This window comes from Poromitra crassiceps, assembly GCF_964638095.1.
Source record: "Poromitra crassiceps genome assembly, chromosome: 3".
NCBI classification, from domain to species: domain Eukaryota; kingdom Metazoa; phylum Chordata; class Actinopteri; order Beryciformes; family Melamphaidae; genus Poromitra; species Poromitra crassiceps.
In genome coordinates, this window is record NC_139625.1 from 46,816,196 (window position 1) to 46,839,023 (window position 22,828).

At 46.1% G+C, this 22,828-nt stretch overlaps 1 protein-coding gene across 1 annotated transcript in view; it reads right to left on the reverse strand.

Moving 5' to 3' along the window:
• The window catches only part of npas3 (neuronal PAS domain protein 3), a gene marked incomplete at both ends in the record, with an annotated part of 1,009,388 nt that overhangs the window by 723,265 nt on the left and 263,295 nt on the right, over positions 1-22,828 (reverse strand). The gene's annotated exons all lie outside the window — the stretch shown is intronic.

Sequence of the window (22,828 nt, forward strand, 5' to 3'; positions counted from 1 at the left end):
GAAGTCACTTTAAGCAGGGGGTGCTGGGAGGAAGGGACTCAAAAAAGAATTGACGTTTTTTTTTTACATTTTTTTGCCATATTTAGAGGAATATCTCATTTTAAATTAACATTAGGATACTGTTGTGATGTAATTATTCAGTATTTTCTCCTTTTCTCACTCATTCAGAGCAAAGAGGGAGATATATAGCATGATGATAATGCTCTATATTGTAACGTATCGGGTAATTACGTGTATTGGGGTGTTTCCGTGCTTGGCTAGGAACTGATATGTGGGGGTGTGTTCCTAGGGGGAAGGGGATATATGTGACCAGCGGCCGGGGCGGAGGCCAGTCAGGCTATGCGAGGGAGCTGACCGGGTGGTTGCAGAGCTAGCAGCGAAGCTAGCTGCTAGGAGCGTGTATTGTGAAGACAAGAATAAAAAGCCTGTACCAACTTCAAGTCTCCAGTTCCTTGGACGAATACCCACTTTGTTACATTGGTGTCAGACAGTAAAGCGGTAACGCCTCTGATTCGGCCGGGAGAGGAGAGAGTGAGGAGGAACGACGGAGAAAGTGCGGAATGAAGCGGCTAAAGATGAAGAGCGAGGTGGAAGAGTCTGAAGCCTCGGTGTATTCGGAGAATAAGGGGGAATACAGACGGATGAAGGAGGAATACAGACTGATGAGGGAGAACCTCGGGCGGGAGGAGAGCGGAGCCGAGCCGGGCCCCGCTGGCAGACAGGCGGGGAGTGACGAGGCTGAAGCACGGCACGCGACGGCGGGGGATGGCGCCTGCAGAACCAGGAAGGACGTGCCCGTCCCGAAATACAACGGTAAAGGCGAGTGGGAGCCATATTGCACAATGTTTAACGTAGCAGCGGACATGAATGGCTGGTCGAGGGAAGAGAGAGCCAGTCACTTGGTGATGTCGCTCGAGGGCGAAGCTATAACATGTGTGGCAGCAATGGCAGACACAAAAGACTTAGACATTGTGATGGCGGCCCTGCGGAGACGCTTCGGACGATGTGAAGAGCAGGCCATCGTAGCCGCGGAACTGTGTAACAGACGCAGACGGCAGGGTGAGTCGCTGCGTGCACTGGCAACAGACATTGAGACTCTCAGCCGGCGCGCATACAGCCAGCTACCGACGGAGGCGCTGGATGGGTTAGCCCTAAGCTACTTTGTCCAGGCCATCGAGCCACGGGGTCTAAGCCAGAAGGTAACGCTGGGACATCCAAAAACACTGGGAGCAGCGCTGGAGTTGGCGCTGGAGATAGAGACAGTAGAAGGCTGGGATAAGAGCAGCGGCATAATGGAGGCCGCCCCAGTGGTGAGAATGGCAGCGGAGAGCCAGCTACAAGAAGAGCCAGCGTGGAAGACGGCCTTGGCAGAGCAAGGCAACATGGTGAAAGAGCTATCTGAGTCGGTGCGCCAGTTAACAGAACAACTGCTCCGAAGAGCGACCCTGCAGCACACCCCACGAGACAATACCGGGGCCAGGGGGCCCGGGGCCATGCGCTGCTGGACCTGTGGACGCCCCGGGCATCGGGCCAGAGAGTGCCGCGGAGGAGCGTGGAACCAGGGAAACGGCGCGGGGCCCGTCTAAGAGGGGCGAGACGGGCCCCCTACGTCATATTCCCTATGGCCACGTCACCGTTGGAGGGGGCCCAGCGGTACAGACGGGGAGGTGGGGCGTCGCCTTCCCCCGAAGCAGACGACATCGCCGGCGCTGTCAACATGCAGAACGGGCCGCACACGATGAACGGCTGCCATGTTCAGGTCGGCCTGCAAGGGAAGCCCTGTGTCGCCCTGGTGGACACGGGGTGTACGGCAACGCTGGTGAACTACAACATGATGCCAGAGGGAGCGCTTCTGGAGCAGCCAGCGGACCAGCTGCTGAGGACAGTATCCGGTGAGTTGATGCCGATGAGGGGAAGGGGGTCCGTGATGATAACTGTGGGGGGACAGACAGTGAACTTTCCGGTATGGGTAGTAGAGATGGCGGGGCCCTGTATCTTGGGGGAGGACTACTTGACGCTAAACCAATGCACAGTAGACCTAGGGAAGAGCACACTGACGTTTGCAGGGGGGCCGGTAGTCCAGATGGGTCACCCTCCCACCGCTCCAGGGGAGCAACCAAACGTCAATAACATCACTGTATACCGCGTCACAGTTGAGCACGGGCCCCACGCGGAGCCGCAAAAGAGACTGTGTTGGACATGTGGAGAGCCGGGCCACGTGGCGAGGTGGTGCAGAAGCGGTCCCGGGAGACGGACCGGGTATGCGGGACAACGACATGGACAGCAGGGAGCCTGCTGGGCATGCGGCGAGATTGGACACCTGGCTAGAGAGTGTCAAAAGGCTGTCGGGGACCGGAGGGCAGCGGGAGAAGAGAGACGTGCAGGCGGCGGGCAGGTGAGACTCTGCTGGACTTGCCGTTCGCCTGGGCACTTAGCCAGAAACTGCACTGCGCCCCCCACGGTTGCTGTGCGGAAAGCCGAGGTGGAGAGCGAGGCCGGTTGTGTTCCCCCTGTGGTCCTGAACACGCCGTCCCCTGGGGAAGGGGGGCGGGAGGACGACCGAGTGCAGGAGGTGGAGGAAGACGAGGAGGACTGTCCAGATGTGGATCTGGAGGACGACAGAGCGACCATCAAGGATGTCGACGTGAGTGAGTGGAGACGCAGGCAGGCGGAGGACGCGGAGATCGGTCCGGTGCTTGCGTGGGTGGCGGCCGGACGCCGGCCCCCTGTGGAGGAGACTCACATGTTTTCTGGTGCCACGAAGGGACTGTGGAACGTGTTTTCCGACCTGCGGCTGGATGAAGACGGGCTGTTGGAGAGAACAGAGCACGGGGTAAAAGGGAGGCAGGCGGTTGTACCCGGTTGCCTGCGAGAGTTGGCGCTTAAGGGGGCACACAAGGGCCCTGGTTCCAGTCATTTTGGGCCCGAAGAGACACTCACCCGCATCCGTGGACATTTCTACTGGGGCAAACAGAAGGAGGATGTGCGAAGATACTGCGATGCGTGTGAGGACTGTGGGGCACAGAGGGGGGACCGTGCTGACTTACACTGCAGAGGATTAACCCCACTGGGGGTTGAGCGGGACTAGCGTGCTTCAGGGGGGACAGAAGCTGTAAAAGGGGGGATGGAAATGGGGTTTAAAAAGAAAAGTTAAGGAAAATGTGGGGGCTTGTGTTTAAATTGAGATGTGGGGGTTATTGTTGAATGGGCTATTGTGTTGAATTTAAATGAATGTGTGAAAAAGAAGGAAATAATGAAAACTAGACATTATGGAGTGCCTAATGGGAAACTAGACATTATGGGGGTACCTAATGGAAAACTAGACATTACGGAGTACCTGATGCAAACTGGACATTATGACGGGGGTGTTGGGAAAAAAAGAAGGGACTAATTGTGGGGAATTGAAATGTTGTGGGGTTTGTGGGGATTAGATTTTGATGTGGTGATGGGAAAAATATTGTGTTGGGTGTGTTTTGGTACAGGGGGATGTGTGTGGGTTGTGCATGTCGCGTGGAAGCGACATTAAAGTTGTGTGGGGGAAGTGTAACGTATCGGGTAATTACGTGTATTGGGGTGTTTCCGTGCTTGGCTAGGAACTGATATGTGGGGGTGTGTTCCTAGGGGGAAGGGGATATATGTGACCAGCGGCCGGGGCGGAGGCCAGTCAGGCTATGCGAGGGAGCTGACCGGGTGGTTGCAGAGCTAGCAGCGAAGCTAGCTGCTAGGAGCGTGTATTGTGAAGACAAGAATAAAAAGCCTGTACCAACTTCAAGTCTCCAGTTCCTTGGACGAATACCCACTTCGTTACAATATCTTCCTATTTGCTCTGAATACACCAGTTAACATGACACAGAGTTAACATGATAGAAATATCAGCAAACTTAATGACTAGACTAATTATTCTGATCTGAATGGCATATATCAAGAAACATTGACTCCTCTATTTGCTGTATAGTGGGAGGTGCATTTTTGAGTAGTCAGGGTGTAAGGTCAGTCTCTCCCAGGGGCGATACACCTGGCGTCACAACCAGGTGTTGAAATGTTTGGCAGCTGCATTTGAGGAAAAGCGGCTAGAAGTAAATTCTCTAGTTGCTAGCAAAGAGACTAGACAGATCAAATTTGTACGTGAGGGAGAAAAGATTAGACCAATTAAGGTCAGGCACAAGTTAGGGCAGCTAAGTGTAGGTGGAGCCTGGGAAATGAGGGTTGACTTGAATGAACAGCTAGTCATCCCAGCATATATAGTTAGCACCCGGCTACGTCCGGACTTGTTACTGTGGTCTGAGGTAGAGAAGAGAGTTTATTTTATCGAACTCACAGTCCCGTGGGAAGATCGAGTTGAGGAGGCTTATGAGCGCAAGAAAGCTAGGTATGCTGAAATGGCAGCAGAGGCAGAGCAGCGAGGTTGGAGGGCTCAAGTGCGGCCTGTAGAGGTGGGCTGCCGTGGTTTTGTGGCAAAGTCCGTTATTGCCTTACTAACTGAGTTGGGCATTCGGGGACGGAGCCTGAAACTTGCGGTTAGCAACATGTCTCAGGCAGCAGAACGAGCAAGTGAATGGCTGTGGATAAGGAGGAAACATGCTAGCTGGGGAGCTCGCTAAGGTCAGATTGATTGTTTGTTGTTGGTCATGATTAACGGTCCGCATCAACAGGGCTGAATCATTGACGGTGGTGGTGTAGTTAGGGATTGTTTGTTGTTGGTCATGATTAACGGTCCGCATCAACAGGGCTGAATCATTGACAGTGGTGGTGTAGTTAGGGATTGTTTGTTGTTGGTCATGATTAACGGTCCGCATCAACAGGGCTGAATCATTGACAGTGGTGGTGTAGTCAGGAATGTCATACCGAACCGACCTGGATAGCTAGGCTTAGATAGTGAGGTAATATGCAGTTGTGCGGTGGTAGCATGGAGGGGGGTGTTTCCAGGACGCTGGATTACACCGTTAAGCCTTCTTGAGGTGTCGTGGGCCTAACTTAACGAAGCGTCGGTGAAGGAAGGTGCCCACTTGAAAACCCCAATGACATGCTTCATACTGCTGTTGGCTAGGGTAGGTAACTGGTGATTTGTGTCTTGTTTATTAGTTTGTTAGCCTGTTAGCTTGTTTTATTCTGGATTGGGCTTCTAAATGTGTTTTTCCTCGGATTTTGGCACAAGGGATAGTAACATCTTGTCCTGTGTATTAATTAATAATAATTACAATAGCATGTCAAGTTCACATTTCTTTATTGCCAGATTAAACAATTCGTATTGGTTGTTGGTTGGTTCAACACAACATGTGCGTGCATGCGCGCTTCTTCTTCTCTAGCCTAGAAGCATGTAACTTCCTTGATTGTTATTGTTGATCATTCTATTTAAGTAGGCTACATTTTCATTTCCCGAAACATTCTTAAACAAGAAAGGAACATAGTGCACTGCAAAATATTTTTAATTACATTTGTACCAAAATAAACTCCCGCACACTGTCTCCACATGCAAAAAAAGGTTTAATCAGAATAATAACGTTTTGGTCGTGAGACCTTCATCAGATTCTCTTACAGAAGAGGAGGAGGGACCCAGTTAAATAGGCTGGCAAACCTACATGGACCAATCGGGTCGCACTGCACCCTGACATCATAATTGAACACAATTACCTAGATAGAGAATGGCAGGTATGGGTCAGAGGTCTGATAGTGCACAGCAATACCCAAAACAGTGATAAACATACACTCTTCATAATACAATATACATACAGTGGGTGATAACAAATGTTATACACAATATAAGAAGGATAACATCAGAATAAGGATCACACAGGCCAGGTTTACACATGAAAAAGACAGAATTTCACGAGATAAATATAGGATTCTGGTGGGCATATAGGGAAAATCCTCCTAGAATCGGTCCCTACAAGAGGGACCGATTCTCTATCTAGGTTCTCTATCCATTCTCTATCTAGGTAATTGTGTTCAATTATGATGTCAGGGTGCAGTGCGACCCGATTGGTCCATGCAGGTTTGCCAGCCTATTTAACTGGGTCCCTCCTCCTCTTCTGTAAGAGAATCTGATGAAGGTCTCACGACCGAAATGTTATTATTCTGATTAAACCTTTTCTTGCATGTGGAGACAGTGTGCGGGAGTTTATTTTGGTACTGTGTCGGGTTTTGCCCTTCTCTGACGCACCTGTTGAGTCTAGGTGTGCAAAAGCTTTTTTTCCTTCTAATTACATTTGTAAAAAAAAAAAAAAAAAAAGGGAAAAAATCTAGGGGGTGCTGCAGCACCTGCAGCACCCCTACTTCCCGCGGCCCTGTAGACAGGTAGGAGATTAACAGCCTCTGACTGGCAGGGGCTTTGAAACTATGGTATAACAACTTTTTATTCATTGGTCATTCATTGTGATATAAATTAGTGACATTTTCCCCAAAATACTCATGGTTCTGTGCTGTTGGTATTTGGTAGCCTATCTGATGCCTGCAGTGCGGCGCCGCGTCAATTAACGATAATGACGGGAGGCTTGCGCAGCAGGATGATGTATTAGCGCAGATTTTCAGTCCTAAATATCAAACATGTTTGATATGAAAGCATTCAAATTGACTTAAATATTTTGTTCATATAAAAACGTGTGTAGAGCACAGTGGTAGAGTACATGTAGGCTATATTATGAAAAAAGTATCCATCGCTGCTGTAATTTTAAGGAAAATAAAAAATATATATATTTCCTATCTATCCCTTGCTGCTACTGGAAAAAAAAAATCCCTACCGACCCATCACCTCAACTGACAACCAACAGGAACCAAACTTTTTTTTTTTTAGGCCCTGGCAGAGAGAATACCGACCATTTCCAGCTGTTTCTAAACACAGACTCCTCATGTCTAGAAAGGTAAAACCGGAAAATATCCTGCTCTGGCTAGCCAGACATGATCCAGACTTCATGATAAGAAGTGGCTATAGCAGGTCAGCAGAGGCAGTGTGCTCTCCATCACCAAACCATCATGTTTTCCTCATGGATGTTTTCTCTTTACCTCACATTTATTCAGACAACATGGGGTTCATTTCCCCTCGTTTGAGGGTTTGACTGGCGTCTGGCGATGTTTTAGTTAAGTAGTTGAGCATCCTCTTCACCAACTTCAACAACTCTTAATAAGGGACCGTTCGTTATTTAGGGAAGGATCCACTGGAGGAAAATAGGGGAGGGTCATCTTGTTTTAAATTTAGTCTGAGGGAGGGTACACTCTCTTTAATTTGAGTCCAGGGGAGGGGTATACAATTTTGATTTGATAAAAATATATAAACTTTTTTGTTGTTGTAATGTTTGCTTTTCGGACTTCAACAACTACTGAGTTGCTTCATTTACACCCCTCCTGTCCAAACTGTTTGGTATGTCCTGGTGCATTGTTTCTCTTTGGCGGTCCTATCTGTCGATCTTTGTGCTTGGCCTATCCAGACAGTAGGTGTGTACAGTATCTGGCGAATCAGTGGCGCTTTTCTGGTGATTAAATGGAAGTACATTTCCAGCGCGAATAACCCACTGGAACAAAGTCGAGCAAACAAACAGACATGGCATCACAAAATATATATGAGCTCTATCTTGCATCAGCGCAGATAAGTCGTCTAGGAAGTCACAGTAGAACCGAGTTACGGCTGTCACTCATCTCCTAAATTACGTTAAGTCTGCGAGGGATATTTATACCACCAGGATGACATATATGTTTCACATAGGGTTGTGTTTTGATTTCGAGATTATTATTTTTTTTCCATCAGTCATTGACCGCTATTTAAACACAAATATTGATATACACAGACTGAAGATTGTTTCACAAGCGAAAATAGCATTATATAGCGACCGGAGGAGGCGGTCGCTCTGATTGGTGACAGTTCTGCTCTAAGAAGCGCAAAGGATTATGGGAGTTCATGTTCTTGTGGGAAGCTTGTTACTGTTACAGTTAAAAACGTGGTTTAGTGATGTTGTGCTCATGTTTTGATTGCATTATGTGGTAATGGCAATGTTTGTGTGGCCAGGATAAGGTTTAGTTTTACTATCAATGTAGCCACCACGACTGAGACTGTTAGTGTGTTCGATCACCTCTGGCCGGAGTTTCTGCAAATGTTGAATGATTCCGATGTGGAATAAATAACACCCCCTGCTGTCACGCGGTGTATGAGGCGCAGGAGTGGTTAAAAGTAAGATCTCTGTGTGAGTCTGCATTCTTTCACGCAAGCTCGCCACAATATTGTTTGGGGAGGGGCAATCATATTTTTCAAATCACTTGGGGAGGGTCAAGGAAAAATATTTTTTGATCAGGGAAGGGGCACAGCTTTTTATTTCAGAGCACACCAAATCCCTCCAGTGACCCCCCTTCTAAATAACGAACGGTCTCTAACGGTATAGTGGATGGAACGTGCACAATTTCACATTTTCTTTTGCAGACTTTCTGAAAATGTGATTAAAATTTGTGATACTTTTGGATGGAAACCTATGTTGTGTCGGATCATTCCTCCTCAATCCCTCCTTTGCTCGCCTCCTCTCTCCTGTCTCCTCTCTCTCAGTCTCCTCTCTCTGTCTCTTTTTATCCCATCACAAAAACCACAACAATGTGCTCTGGGTGGAAGCTCCCCTCTCTCCCCTTAACAAAATAAAAGTCTGAGCCACATCTCGATGCCATAATGGAGTGAAACAGCAGGTTAGTTTATGTGCGGCTCCTCGCCTTCCTCGGGGGGGAAATATCAAGCCCGGGCGATGCTGCTGGAAAGTGCCGCGGGCGACGAGCTAGGGGGAGGGAGAGAGAGATAGAGAGGGAAAGAGAGAGAGCGAGAGATGGAGAGAAAGAGACAGAGGGGGAGAGAGAGAGAGAGGCATGGCACGCGGCCTAGGCAGACAGGCAGAGACGGGGTGAAAGTCAAACCTCTGTGTAAACAAAACCCCAGGAATACTGTGAATAAAATCTGAGTTCTCCTCCACCCGGTGCGGAGCGATGGAGTGATGTGCGGCGCCACAGGTGGGTAGCTGTCCAACCAGGTGAGAGATGTGCACTTTATGAGGATGGATGGACGAGGGAGAGAGGGAGCTCTAAACAGAGGGAGAGAGAAAGAGTGTGTGTGGGGGGGGGGGGGCTGGGAGTGAATGGAATGTGTCATTTTCAACACGTTTGGGATAACGCCGCGACAAACACCTGTCACATGAGTTAGTCGTGGTGTGAGAAGAGAGGGGGATTGTGGGTAAGAGACAATTCTCACTACCGACTCCTTCCCCTTTTTCCTTGTTTTTCTTAACCATGGCCAAACCATTTCTCTAACCTTAACCAAGTTGCTTTAGTTGCCTAACCATACCATACCAAACAAAAAACGGTCCCTAAATGCACCAAATAAAAACTGCTCTTTCTTTAACTTCATCCCAAAGAACATGCAACAAAGCTTTGGAGATGCTGTTAAAAATATAAACTGGGATGAAACCCTCTCCTCTGATAATTTAGAGTTAAACTGTAATCGGTTCACAGAAAAAATCAATTAAACAATATCTTCTTTCTCCAGGAAGGGGCACCAAAAGGCCAGGCAGGAGCATTATCTCCCCTGGTGGAACAAAAGTTACAGTTCATTACTGCGACTTAGGGACTCACTCCTTAACTCATTGAGTGCCAGCCACTTTTGGAAAACGGATGCTCCCAGTGCCAGAGTTTCAGAGCGTTATCAGTGATATCTCGAGGCCCACAGAATATTGTGTGATATTACTATGTAAACACCGAACACGCCCAAAGAACGATGAGACTCTCTTCTATCATCAGCAAAAAAAAGTTTATTGATATCATTTTCCGTTCTTTAGTTATCAGCCGGAGAAGATAGGTTGATTTCACCAAAAACAGACGTTTCCATCTAGAAGCTGAGATAATGAGCCTTTTGTGAAATGAAGCATTTCAAGCAAATCACTGACTCTGAAGCTAATATTTTCTGACCTGAAACATCTGAACAGTAATTTCCTTCAATAAAACAGCACCCCCACCCCCCTCAACTCCAAACTCCTCCTCCGTGGGAGTGTCTCTGGTGGCTCTGCTCGCTCTGCTGCGTGTGTCAGGCGAGTCTCTGCTGCCTGCTATGGCAGGCTCTGCTGCCTGCGGATCCACGTTCGGATGGCGGCCGCTCGTCGGGGGAGTCTGGATCGGGCTCGCTGAGTTCGTCTGCGTTTCTGGGGTTTCGGTTGTGAGCTGGGATGAAGCTGCGTCCAATTCTAGGCTTTCTGCTGCGCGTTTCAAAGTGCGCTGCACCCAGAGTCTATTTTCGGAGCGCTCCGCTTTGTGCGCCGGCTCCCAGCGCGACACCGAAAAGCCAAACCATTCTCATGAGAATGGTTTGGCTTTGGTTTTCTTTTCTGGCGGCTAATCGTGTGGAGAAACTATCGCAGCAGAGACAGAGGGGCTCAGTCGTGGGAGCGGATTGGCTGCTGTTCGCAGCTAACGTTAGCTCCAGCCAGAGCAATCTGTGCCGCTCTGGCTCATGCATCGGTTTCTCTTTCATCACGGCTTTTTCTGCTGTTTTTCCTAAACTTTCTCTAATCTGGAGAGCACTGTCGCCACCTAATGGGTCCGTAAAATAGGTTATACACCTTCAATAGCTCCAATAGTTTTACAGGAGATGCATGAGGCTTTGATCCACGTCCCACCGTCAAAAAACGCATTTGCCGTCTTTAGATGTCATTGGCACTCTACGTTACTATTTGATTTGACGTCGTTCGACGTCATTGGCACTCAATGAGTTAAACAAAGCCTGAAATCTGGGCTGTCGACGGATAGGCAGAGATTCACCCATGTACGCAATAAGGTGACTTGGACCTTAAGAAAGGCCAAAGCCAATTTTTTCATCAGTTTAATCGAAGGTGCAAAAGGAAACGGTAAAAAAGTATGGGAGATCTTAAAGTCCCTGGAAACCAGAAATATTTCTTTATTATTTAGCATTTTGAGTTCATCACATCACAGGACCCTATGTTAATAAGCCACCAGCCAAATTTGAACGATGATGAACGTCGCAAAGTATATAAATTTAGGTTTGACAGTCTGGCAAAAGTCATGAGAATCAATTATTTTTTAGAGTGTATTTTCTCCCGCGGACTGTGTGGGCGTGTCCCGTCTGCAGCAGGTCTGAGAGAGAGAGAGAGCGCGAGACAGAGGGGGGGAGGGAAACGGAGAAAGAGAGATCGAGTGACACACAGTGTGTGTGTGTGTGTGTGTGTGTGTGTATTCGTTGCTCGGAGAGGGAGAGAGAGAGACTTGCTGCGACTGCACAGCGCTACTGTGTCTGTGTGTGTTCGTTGCTCGGAGAGGGAGAGAGAGAGACTTGCTGCGACTGCACAGCGCTACTGTGTCTGTGTGTGTGTGTGTGTGTGAGTAACCTCGCGTCACCAGGCTGTGTCGAGCGCTATGCTGCCTTCTCTCTCACTTGTCGAGAGAGAGAGAGAGAGAGAGAGAGAGAGAGAGAAAGAGAGAGAAGCATAGCGCTCGGCAGACAGGAGGGGAGGAGGGAGGGAGGCAGACAGACAGACACTGAGTGAGCGCTGTCAGTGGGGGCAAAGAACGGACAAAAGGAGGGTGGGTGCGGATTGCGCGCGTGTACAAAGGTTATATAGAGCTTATGACGTCATAAGCTCCTGCATTTTAGCACCTCGCGCACTGCTCTCTTCAATGAGGAAGTACCTTGTACAATCTTGTAGAAAAGAGTCGATTTTAAGGCTTTGGGTTGAAAGTAATGTATAATAATTTCTGAGGGACACAATTACTAACATAAGACCCTAAATAACATAGTTAGAACGTTTTTGTGGATTTTGGTTTCCAGGGACTTTAAATAAATAAATAATAATAAATAATAAAATAAATAAATAAATTACTAGGTAAACAGAGCAAACAGGTCAACGATATCCTGGAATTAAAAGTCAATAACGTCCTGATTAAAGACCCCACTGTGCTGGCCTGTACTTTTAACGAGTATTTTTTGAACAGTGTATTTGAAATAACAAAACTTTTTGCCCCCTCTGGTGTTTCACCCAGTCCAACTGTGGATGCTGGACCCCTCTTTGAGCTGGAGGAAATAACAGAGGAAGAGGTAAGAAAAATACTTGTGGCACTGAAACGCTCTAAGGCCAGGGACACCCATGGCCTGGACACAGACTTCTTAAAAATGCACTCGGTCGCTCTAATAAAACCTATCACCATATTGGTGAACCAATCAATTAGACTAAAGGAGGTACCATCATCCTGGAAGGTGGCCATTGTGACCCCAATTTTTAAATCAGGTAGTAGGGTACAAGTGGCCAACTACAGGCCAATCAGCATCCTACCCACCATATCTAAGGTTGCTGAAAAGTGGGTGTCGAAACTCATGATTAAACATCTTGACAAAGGTCACACCCCACTCCACCCACTACAATTTGGCTTCCGTGCGCATCACTCTACCGAGTCAGCTAACTGTCTTTTCATTGAGAAGGTTAAGCATATGCTTGACAAAAACCCATATGTTGGTGCTGTGTTCCTGGATCTCAGGAAAGCATTTGACACTGTCAACCATCAAGTACTCCTGGCTAAATTATCTCACTTCAATTTCTCTGCTGATACTATAAAATGGTTTAAGTCCTACTTAACAAACAGAAAACAGTGTGTCATGGTTGATGGTGTCAAGTCCCCTTTTCTTGACAACCCAGTTGGTGTGCCACAAGGATCGATCCTTGGGCCATTATTATTTTCCCTGTACATCAATGACCTGCCGGACATATGCCCTGACTTCAATGTACAGATGTACGCTGACGACGCGGTCATTTTTGTACATGGTAAAACAACCGACCTGATCTCCTGCAATCTCACAAATGTATTAGAAAAGGTCCAACACTGGCTGCAAAACACGTGCCTGTTGCTAAATAAAAAAAAAACTGTATGCATGATGTTCAGCAAACGACCAGTTGGCATCACAAGGTCCAATGTGTCTGGGGGGGGGAGGAATTGGAAATTGTCTCCCATTTCAAGTACCTCGGAGTCATTTTGGACTCGAACCTTTCCTTCAAGAAACACATAAAAAAAATGAAAAGCACAATTAATTTTAATTTAGCTAATTTTAGACAAATCCGGCCTTTTTTAACAGTTGATGCAGCTAAAACATATCTCCACTGCATGATTTTCTCTCACATTGAATACTGCTTCACAAACTGGTCGTTTGCTGGTGCCACTGTCATAAAACCTATTGAACAGCTTTATCACAGAGCCATCAAGGCATTTGCTAGAAAACCTTTGTCATACCACCACTGTAACATTCTGGAACAACATCTCTTCCTGAGCTTTGAAAATCTCAAGGTCTTAAAGAGTGCCTGTTTTTTCTACAAATGCCTACATGGACTAGCTCCCCCTCCTTTACAGGAATTCATCCATAAAAATAGAATCACTGGACTTGGCACCAGGTCAGACACCAGAGGTGACTGCAAGGTCCATCGTAGACTGACCACGTTTGGTCAGAATGTCCTGTCAATAAAAGGCAGCCAAATATGGAACAGTCTCCCCTCCATAAGGGACAGCCCCACCCTTGCCACTTTCAAAGGCAGTCTCAAAAAATGGCTGAAAACAAACCAGTCATGTATTCACAGGTAGTATGTTTTTCTTCTCTTTCTTTTTGTGTATTATTATGTAATTTTATTTTTATAAGAGTAATTGCTGCCAAGTATTTTGGAGTGTATTGCTGCTACTTATGTTTTACGTAGTTTTAGAGTGTACTTCTGCTACCTATGTTCTATGTATGTTTTATTATGTTTTACGTTTTATGTTTACTGTGTTTTATGTTTTATGGGGACAATGGATGGAAATTAGCCTCGTGCTAAATCCAGCAATTTTTACACTTTTACTATGTTCCAGGTTTTATTATCTGTTCTATGGTTTCTGTGTTCATTAATTTTGCACTGTCCCGTCCAAATAAACAAATAAATAAATAAATACCCATAATACAAGTTGTCAAAAACCCCGAACCAATAGAATTCCAGGTATAGTGTTGACCAATGAAATTATCCATGAGGCTAACCCTGACCCGCAGATAATTTCATTGAGTGTTTTAGCACACAAAAAATCCAAGCGCAGAGAAGAAATCTAAGAGCAGAAGTTTCAAGAGTGCACAGAAGCAGTTTGAGTGCAAGCACAGAGTCATCATCACCACCATCATCATCACCATCATCATGAATGTTTGTGAAACAGCTTGCCTCCTCCCAGTATGCCTGATAGCATCTGATGGTGGAACTGGAAAACTCAGAGCACAGACACACAGACTGAGCCCAGAGTCATGGATCTGACCAGTGGGCTAGCTCCTAGCTCCGTTTGTGAAGCCAATGCGGAAGTAACTTAGACCTGCATTCTTTTTAATGGCCTGCAGGGGGCGACTCCAGTAGCTGCAAAAAGAGGTCTAGTTACATGCAAGTGAATGGGAAAATGGCCATACTTCTCCCTTGATTTATGACCTCAGTAAACACTTTCCTAATGAGTTTATGGTCTGAATCACACTAGTTTCAAGTCTTCCTCAATACAGCATGATGTTCATTTAATAAATTATGGCCCCATTTAAAGTCAAATAGATGATAAAGCAGACTATGCTTTGGGGCGTGATTGACAGGTCACCTGTCCAGTAGTCTCGCTGGCCAGCCTCCCCTCCCTACCGTGAGAGGAGTCTGGCGCCGCAGGTCTCCATAACTGGGATAAACCCTCCCTGCTCTACTCTGCTCTCCCATTGGAGCAACTGTTTCGGTGGCAGCCGGATGTCCGCTCCCGGCTTATTACAAACTCTGTCATTGGCTCCGACCATGTCAATCAGAGTGGCTTCCGCTCCCTCCTCCCTGTGTGTCGCTGTAAATAGTGCCCTGCCGCCGCAGTGAAAACTAAACTAAAACAACGCTAACTAGCTAGCAAGCTAACGGCAGAAACCTACACGCCAGCTCGTTGCTACACGCTGAAAACGGCAAGTTGGATTGTTTGAAACTATTTTCCAAGGGTACTGCCGCTAAGCACTGCCCATCACAAGGGAGGGAGGGGGCCAGCGAGACTACCTGTCCAGTGACTGCCCAGCTCCCTGATCATGGACCAATAGCAGGGGGCGCTGCAGCTCTTCTCGTCCAAATTTACCTCACTTCTGGCTCCAAATAACCAAGATGTGAAAGTGCCAACCGCGAGGCTTCAAAACGCAAATCCAAAAACCAATGGGTGATGTTACAATAGCTACGTCCAGATATTCATGCCAGGTATGGATCTGAAGGCAGAGCCCAGAGTCATGAAGTGAGAGTTTTATATTAGTTTTGACTCAGCTCTGAAAGTAACCAATGTTGCAGGATGATATCATCTGAAACTGCCTGCTTCACTTCACTTCTGACTGCTGATTTCAATGGGAATCATAGACGGGCTTCAACATCAATGCTTCTGGACTACAAACATCACAACTTCAAAAGAACTCTCTTTGTCTGTCTGTCTCTCACTCTCTCACACTCTCTCACACTCACACACACACACACACACACACACACACACACACACACACACACACACACACACACACACACACACACACGTTCTCCCTCTCTCCCTCCCTCTCAATCTATACAATCCATTATTAACATGTTTTCTGCCAGACAAAGACACAGGTAGGTGATAAAATATAGACAAATAAAAGACAAAAGAAAAGAAAAGGTTAAATAATTGAATGCCAGGCACAAAAACAGACTCAGAGAAAGACAATCCATGTTGTTTTTTGGGAAAGTAGGTCGGAAAAGAAAGGCAAGGTGAGAGAGAAAGTGCGCCGGCATCAAAGAGGAAAAGTTGCAGCAAAGTCAGCAGTGGAGTCACACGACGCGGAGGAGACGCCTCAGAACGAGCCTGTCGCAGTCTGGCATCAAACCTGTGACACGAGAGAGACGAGCCGCAGAGCAGACACAGAGGAGAGAGGAGGAAGAGGAGGGTGAAACAACTGCACAGATATCAGAGAGAGAGGGGACGAGGCAAGGTGAACCTGAACTTTACAGTTTACAATTGCGTGCGTGTGTGTGTGTAGTATGTGTGCGCACATGCACAGGGCTTTACAGTGTGTGTGTGTGTGTGTGTGTGTGTGTGTGTGTGTGTGTGTGTGTGTGTGTGTGTGTGTGTGCGTGCGCGCATGTGTCTGAGTTTCCGTTGTCCGACAGTTGCCGGACTTTGACCAGTAAAATTAATCAAAATGTGGACTCACATTTCATTTAATTCTACCAAACCATCTGGCCTTAAGCCTTCACCCAGTGTTTGCAGTTGGCGGAAGTTGGGCGGGTGTACTTGCCTTGACAGACTCCTTCAGCCAATCAGCTTTGGATCCGGTCAAACACAAATCCACTCGGAAGAACGGCAAAAACATATTTCCGCCGAGAACCTCCGCTGTTGCATCCTCGTTGATGTTACTCCTCGAGGCGGACAGGCAAGGAGGCAGCCATTACTGTTTTGTTAGCGGTGTTCCTGATTGACCGGTTACGATGTCAACTACGAGGCCGGTCGCCGATTGGCTCGTACGCTTTGCAATTTCTGCAGAAGCACTCCCAGGGCTTGAGGCCAGACGGTCTGGTAGAACAAAATGAAATGTGAGTTCACATGCCGGCTGGTTTACCAGGCTAGCTATACCACTCCTGCATACTAACGTTACATGCAGGGAGAGAAAGAGAGATGAGATGTGAATCAACTTAAAAAGCAATTTTCTGAAACCAAGCGGGTCTAACGTTACGATATTGTCAATGACGACGCAATAGCGTTAATTGAAAGCTAATCTCTCGACTTGCATCGAAAATCTGCCGGCAAGCTCCGTGCAAAGCTGTACAACAGTGCTCGCAGGGTTCAGGCTCGCACAGTGCGCTTTCCACAATCAAAATCTTGTGAATGTGACCGGTGTGGTCAAAACTTACCATTTTGAGCGTGTAGCAAGTTGCTTCTTGCTACTAGCAACGAGCTAGCGATGTAGTTGTTTCATAGCGACAGAGGGATTTTAGAGCGACACGCAGGGAGGGGGAAGGAAATCCATAAAATGTCAGAGCCAGTCAGTTGGAGCCAATGGCAGAGCTTGCAGGGAACGGAAAGGGATTTTCTTCCGCTGCCGGCAGAGCCCCTCGAGTTCCTTTTGCTTAGCATTGAAACGAGGGTGCCCCCAGAATAGAGAAAAATATATACTTTTTTTTTAACCGATGGGTTCCCAGATTGATTGAAAGCAGACTACAGCTGATTTACATGCGGTGTTTTCCGCAAACGGACTATAGGCTATTAAAGTTCACAAGCGCAGCTAGGAATATTTGCTTTACTTTAAACTGGAAGAAAAGGTAAGAATACATTATCGTTAACGCTAGTTACCTGTAGCCTTGATCTGAGAACTGAAAAGCCCTCGCCAGTGTTCTTTTAACACATTCACTGCCAGCCGTTTTTTCAATACTGTAGGTAGGTTCTGCCAAGGTTTTTTTTTGAGGATTCTGGCTCATCTTTCAAGAGCCGAGGATTCTTTTCTGCTAAGATTTTGTGAACACAAATGATCTCAAAAGAACTAATAGAATGTGTGCTTTCTCTGTCTAAAAGAGTTAGTTTGTAGAGTTAGTAGTTATGTAGGCATTAGCAGTAGAATACAGCATGGTTTCAGCGTCTGAAAATTTATTCTGAGATAAATGGCTTTTTGTGAAATTCGATAGAACAGTCACTTTAACCATTTATTTTTGGCGTAAGACGTCAGACATCTAAACAATAGTTTTGAACAGTAATTTCCTCCATAGCAGCAGGAAACCCCCCTCTCCTTCAAACTCCTCCCTCCGTGGGTGTGTCTCTAGTGGCTTTGCAGCATTTGTCACAAGCGAGGCTCTGCCTGTCTGTGCTGCCTGGCTGCTGGCGGCTGCTCTTTGGGCGAGTCTGCATGAGTCGTTTCGGTTGTACAATGAAGCTGCGTGCGATTGTGGGCTTTCTGCGGTGTTTCAAAGTGTGTTGCACGCATAATCTATTATGCAAATTTGCAATCCCCCACCGCCAGCTCCCAGCGCGATAATGCGCGAAAGCGAAATCGTTTTCGCCAATCCATTTTACAGTATGATAATGGTTTCCTCGCGCGTTCCCCTGCAGTTTTGGCTCGGCTTTTTCTAGTCTGGAGAGCACTGTCGCCACTTAGTGGGTCGGTGGAATGGGTTGTACACGTTCGGTGGCTCCAATATTTTTATAGGAGACGTGGGGGGCGTTGATCCACGTCCCACCGTCAAAATTTTTTTTTTTTTTTTTTTTGACGACTCAACTCGTCATTGGCAGTCAACCGTTGGATTTTTTTTGACGACTCAACTCGTCATTGGCAGTGAACGTGTTAATAGGCTACGTCGTGTTGAGCCTAAGGCAGCGTGTACCAAAGTCGATGCTGCACGCAGCACAGAGAAATTAATTAACCCCGAAGCTTGCATTTCAGGTCGTTCCGTTTGATTGACCGCTCATAAAAAGCATGGTTGGTGCAGGGAATTTACGGAAATATCAAGATTATAGGCTATAACCTGCTATCAATTGTTTTTTAAGCTCAATAAACACAGATCTAATATGTGACCAGAATTTATTCCAATTGTCCGGGAAACTGAAATCATGCCAGACACGTTGTCCGGCACCGTTCATGTCTAACGGAAACGCTGGTGTGTGTGTGTGCGACTGTGCACACGCTGGACACTGAGGTTGTCTGTTTCTCAATGGAAGGTTATTCCACAGTTGAGGGCCCTTACAGCAAAAGCCCTACTGCCTTCAGTCTCCAGCCTCACCCTGGGGACCGAGAGCGACCGCAGATCTGAGAGTACGAGCAGGGGTCTAAGGGGGTGAGACAGTCGACAATGTAAGATGGGGCAAGTCCATTCAGTGATTTAAAAACAAGCAATACCATTTTAATAATAATAATAATAATAATGATTGGATTTATATAGCGCTTTTCTAGACACCCAAAGCGCTTCACAGGAATCATTATTCATTCACACCATTCGTACCAGTGGTGGTAAGCTACGAGTGATGTAGCCACAGCTGCCCTGGGGAAGACTGACTGAAAATTTAAAATCAATTTTGAACACCACAGGTAACCAATGCAATGAGGCGAGAATAGGGGAAATATGCTCATATTTTTGAGTTCTTGTAAGAACCCTGGCTGCAGTACTTTGTACAAGTTGGAGGCGGTTGATAGATTTCTGGGGCAGTCCACATGAAAGTGAAACTAAAATGATTGCTTTACTTTTCTCTTTTTTCCCTTCGAAATCAGTTGAAATGCGCTCTGACAACTCTGTTAAACTGTTTCATGTTGTGTTGCATTGCATCACGTTACCTGGAGGAGTTACAGTAATGCTTCCCTATATTATGTGATATGCACGTCCTCTCCACTCGGGAGTCTGGCTTCAAGCGCTGAGCGCAGTGCATGCAGGCTCGCATCTAGAAGGAACAGTCCATTCATCTGTAGAGCGCGGGGAGGGGGGGTCATTATTCTTTTTTCAAGTTTTTTGGACCCTTCTGCATGTAATAATAAACAATAATATATAATAAAAAACAATAAGCAACCCTTTTTTTAAATCAAAGTCGGACAGACAAACCCGTCTTTATTATCACACGCACACACACAGTGTGTGTGTGTGTGTGTGTGTGTGTGTGTGTGTGTGTGTGTGTGTGTTCTGTTGCAGGGTCAACAGCAGCTTATGTGCATGCGCGTGTGCACGCTCACACACACACACACACACACACACACACACACACACAGTGACAAGCTAAAGTGGAGTTACACAGCTGCCTAAATACGATCCCCATGGCAACAAAAGGTGGAGGAGAGATAAGGGAGGAGGAGAGGAGGGAGGGAAGATGGAAAGGAAGACATCTCTCACTCTCTCTGTAATAGGACTGCAATACAAACTATATACACTTCCAATGTCTCTCTACCTCTCACTCTGTGGAAGAGTAAACTATAATATTATAGATTTTGATAAAATATTAAAATATATGAATACCGCCCAAGTAACCCCTTTATTGGTGCCAGTGTAGTATTAAATTGATCTTCAGTATTAGCAGCAAAATATGTTGCAATCTGCCATAAAGGGAGGAAATCAGTTTGTTTGTTTGTTTGTTTCACACATCTGTTATCATTGTTTTTTTTACTAACCTGACTTGCCAGATGGTTTGTTACACATAACCATCTGGGACTGCATCTTTGGAAGTGGTTTCAAAGGGCAGAGAGGAGGGAGGAACCATCTGTCTATCACATCTTTCTTATTGGTGTCACACCTAGGGATGGGTACCGAACTCAGTACTTTTACAGGCACCGACCGAATTACGTCGGTACTGCCCCGTACCAGTTCACATAAAAACGAACGGTACCAAATGTCGGTACTTGAACGCATCTGAGTAATAGAAAGAGTGTGGATAAAATAGAAATTCCGACGGAACCTTAAGGCAACACGCGAGAGCGCGTTACGTCAGTACGTCACTCTACCTGAAGGTCCTGAAAGCAAAACAGGACCAGCCGAAAGCTGTGGCTACACTTTACCAAGATAGACTCAGACAACACAGGTTGCAACATTTGTGATGTGAATTGCAAAGCTGACTAGGGAAACACTTCAAACTTGAGGAAGCATGGTCAAACACAAGATATATTTAGCTAAATGCTGAAGACTGTAACGTGTTAGCCTGAGTGAATGAAGCAGACACCGCACCACAGCTAACGTTAGCAGCACCTCCTCAGTTCGTCAGCTGTAACGTTAGCTGAAGTATTGGAGGAAGATGATGACGGAACTTGAGAGAGCCATCAACTTCTACAACATCAGGTAACTATTTAATTAGCTAGCGTTAGCTGGATAAGTTGTTTCACTGCCGTTGTGGTCAACGGCGCTGGAAGCACGGTGCGGTGGGCGCTACAGCACCCGCTGGTGGCAAGAGATGTAAAAAAAAAAAAAAAAAATTACTGCACCTGAACGCAACATGCAAAATACCCGCTGAATAAGTGTCCAAATGTTCATGTAATTCTGGCCAATACTCCACTTCTGTTATAACATTTCAGTCTGGTCAAATTTTCCGTCGCCCGCCCCCCAACATTGAATCGGTGGCTACGGCCTTGCAGCACCCCCTACCTAAAAGTACTTCCAGCGCCACTGGTTAAATAACGGGGCTTTTCACTGTCTTGGCTGAGTTAGCATTATAGCTTAGCGTTGTTAACGTTCTATAATAATTATCATCAGCTCGTATCACCGACCGTGAGACGTGTTATTTAACGTTGCACTCTTGCTTTCATTGCTAGGTAACCATAGGTGTAGTGCCCGTAGAACGCGGGGGAACGGCGTTCCCATACTTCTCCAAGGGGTGTTTTGTGTGTGTCAGTGTGTGTGTGCATGTCGAGCCAATAAAACGAGTGAAACTTGGCAACGTTGTCATTCGTCCTATATTTAAGGTGGGCTGAATTATTCACACAGCATCAACTCGCGGCTTGAAGAAAGAAGGAAACATTCCAACTTAATTATATTTAAGGTGGGCTGAATGATTCACACAGCATCAACTCGTGGCTTGAAGGAAAAGGAAACATTCCACCTTAACTAGCTACAGCGCGGGGGAAACCTCAGTTTAATAAAAGCTATACTGAAACAGCTAGGCTACTGGCTTTTTCAGCATCAAAATATATTTTTCCCCCCAGTACCTCACTTTAACAAGTAAAGATGAAAAAGGCAGCCAAACATTCTTTCATTTTTCGGACCAGCTGCTAAAAAGGTACGTTTGAGAAACAATGTTAAAAGCGTGTTTCTTTTCAACACGGTTTAATCAAAATTTAGCGTTAATCACGCCATTGCAATTTGCATCACCAGAATTCGCCACAAAATTCTAAAAATGCAGGCCGCCGTGCCAAATATCGTCGTGCTGGCGCTAAACGCAGCCTAAAGCATTACAACCACGCCTTTTAAGCGTAAAATTATGCACCGTCATGCTCATTGGATGAGTGCAATAAACGAATCGCACGCTTGCCTTTTTAGCTCCAATTCCAGTGGACCTGACGAAAGCCAAGCGCTCTGCCCCCCCCCCCTCCCTTCATCCAGTCTGTCTGTCTCCATTATAGGCTATTATTCCATATTATTATGCTTCTCAAACCAATCTAACTGCAGTTTAAATACTGCAAGCATGTAAATACGCTACACTATAGCAAGATCAAAGTGAAAAGAATGTTCTAAAGGCATCAGCTAGAAAAATATAGCCTATCCCTATATGATGAGATTCATTTTATATTGGTGAAAGTTTGTCCAGAACGATATTGTTTTCTCTCCCCTGCTGCAGGTAGAATGATGCACATAAATATACCCTACATTATGTAAAGTCATTGCATAAATGTGTTTTTATTAGCACATGACAGTAGAAAGCGTTCCGCAGCGCGTTCCGCTGTCACTTATCTAAATCACGTTAAATCGACAAGAGATATATATAGGCCCAGGAGGACATATATGTTTCACATAGGGTGGTGTATTCATTTCGATGTTTCATTTGGTCCAATATTGAAATGTGTACAATTGCAGGTTGTGTTACCATTACACATTAATTTAGAATTAACGTTGTCATTCGTCCTATATTTAAGGTGGGCTGAATTATTCACACAGCATCAACTCGCGGCTTGAAGAAAGAAGGAAACATTCCAACTTAATTATATTTAAGGTGGGCTGAATGATTCACACAGCATCAACTCGTGGCTTGAAGGAAAAGGAAACATTCCACTTTAACTAGCTACAGCGCGGGGGAAACCTCAGTTTAATAAAAGCTATACTGAAACAGCTAGGCTACTGGCTTTTTCAGCATCAAAATATATTTTTCCCCCCAGTACCTCACTTTAACAAGTAAA